Source organism: Scylla paramamosain, chromosome 40 (genome assembly GCF_035594125.1).
Source record: "Scylla paramamosain isolate STU-SP2022 chromosome 40, ASM3559412v1, whole genome shotgun sequence".
Taxonomy (NCBI): Eukaryota; Metazoa; Arthropoda; class Malacostraca; order Decapoda; family Portunidae; genus Scylla; species Scylla paramamosain.
Genome location: NC_087190.1, coordinates 3,080,001 through 3,082,500, shown reverse-complemented (window position 1 = coordinate 3,082,500; position 2,500 = coordinate 3,080,001).

Genomic DNA, 2,500 nt, shown 5'->3' with positions numbered 1-2,500 from the left:
TAGCAACGATACCACCAGCAGTAATGATGATGATGATGATGATGATGATGGTGATGATGATAACGCTAATAACAACAACAACAACAACAACAACAACAACAACAACAACAACAACAACAACAACAACAACAACATCTAGAAAAAGGGAAAGAAAATAAATCAACGTTGGCAAGAAATTAAAAGGAAAAAAAGAGAAGAAAACTAAATAATAGAAAAAAAAAACTAAATAAAGAAAAGAGAAAAAGAAAAAAGAAAACACATGGAAGAAATGAAGAAGAGGAGGAGAAGGAGGAAGAAGAAGAAAATGGAGAAAATATATAAAAGAAAAAATAAGAATTAACAATGAATTAAAAAGAAAAAAGAAAGAGAGAGAGAGAGAGAGAGACGAGGAGAGAGAGAGAGAGAGAGAGAGAGAGAGAGAGAGAGAGAGAGAGAGAGAGAGAGAGAGAGAGCTCTATTTATTACACAGGCATTAACCCGCACCATTACCTCCACCATTAAGGGAGGGAGGGGAGGGAGACACAATGGAGAGAAAGGGAGGGAAGAGAGAGAAACGGAGGGAAGGGAGAGAGGGAAGGGAGGGAAAAGCCATTGAGGGAAGAGGGAAAATGAAAAGGACAGAAGGGAAAAAAATTAAAGAATGATAAATATGAAGAGATATTGTATCTTGAGAGAGAGAGAGAGAGAGAGAGAGAGAGAGAGAGAGAGAGAGAGAGAGAGAGAGAGAGAGAGAGAGAGAGAGAGAGAGAGAGACTCGTAATTTATTTTCAGCTTAAATCTTTCGTTAATTATTCTCTTATTGACAATGTGTGTGTGTGTGTGTGTGTGTGTGTGTGTGTGTGTGTGTGTGAGTGTGTGTGTGTGTGTGTGTGTGTGTGTGTTGACGTGCAAGATATCACATTTCTCTTCCAGAGCGCACACACACACACACACACACACACACACACACACACACACACACACACACACACACACACACACATAGACATTCCACTGTGGCTGGTAACTATGTAATCATATGAGAGAGAGAGAGAGAGAGAGAGAGAGAGAGAGATGAGAGAGAGAGAGAGAGAGAGAGAGAGAGAGAGAGAGAGAGAGAGAGAGAGAGAGAATTGAAATAAAAGAGATCATTTTTATGATTAATTTTCTTTTTACAATTGTAGGAATTAGTGGAGGAGGAGGAAAAAGCAGAGGAAGAAGAGGAGGAAGAAGAGGAGGAGGAGGAGGAGGAGGAAGAAGAAGAGGAGGAGGAAGAGGAGGAGGAAGAGGAAGGGGAAGGGTGGAGCGGTGCATGTGAAGGTGGAGAAAGAAGAGGAGGAGTGGAGGAATAAATGGTGGAGACATGGAGAGAAATTATGGAGGAGAGGAGGAAAGAAATAGAAGAAAAATAAGAAAAAGATAAAAATAATAAGAAGAAGAAGAAGAACAAGAACAAGAACAAGAATCAAATGAATAGAGAGAATAAATGTAGAGAGAAAAGGAAAGAAAAAATAATAATAAAAATGCTCTCTCTCTCTCTCTCTCTCTCTCTCTCTCTCTCTCTCTCTCTCTCTCTCTCTCTCTCTCTCTCTCTCTCTCTCTCTCTCTCTCTCTCTCTCTCTAGTAAATATTTGGAGACATTGACTCAGGAATTGCTTATATTTAGGTGTAAGTTTACCTGAGAGAGAGAGAGAGAGAGAGAGAGAGAGAGAGAGAGAGAGAGAGAGAGAGAGACCAAACTTCCTCTTCTCATTTTCTTCTCTTCAATTCCTTTCGGCCTCGTAAGCTAAAATAATCCCTCCTCCTCCTCCTCCTCCTCCTCCTCCTCCTCCTCCTCCTCCTCCTCCTCCCTTTTCCTTCTGCCCATGTCAACATCTCTTGTATATTCTCCCTCCTAGAGCCAACCGGAAGTCTCTCTCTCTCTCTCTCTCTCTCTCTCTCTCTCTCTCTCTCTCTCTCTCTCTCTCTCTCTCTCTCTCTCTCTCTCTCTCTTGCAGTGATTTTACGAGTGTAGAGAAATGTTTTGAGATGTAATAATAATAACAACAACAACAACAACAACAACAACAACAACACAATAATAATAATAATAATAATAATAATAATAATAATAATAATAATAATAATAATAATAATAATAACAATAGTCGTATTTGTATTAATGATAAACAAAAGTGAAATATACAAATAATCTTGTAAAATGTATAAGTATTCAGTTATTGTGCTTACGTAGGTTTGTGTATGCTATTTATTTATGTTTAAAGTGTGATAAAATGCATTCTGAAATAATAAAAAAAGATAGACAAATGAATAAGGAAAATAAAAGTAAATAACTAAATAAAAGAAACCAATAATAATACACTGATATACGAGAATAGTTTGACACATTATATCAAGAAAAAAATAAATAAATAATAATGAGCATCAAGTAAAGTATCGTACTTGAAATATTAACATCGTACCTGCAGAGTTAAAAATATCGTACACAAAGCACTAACATCGCACTTCCAGAGTTAAAAAA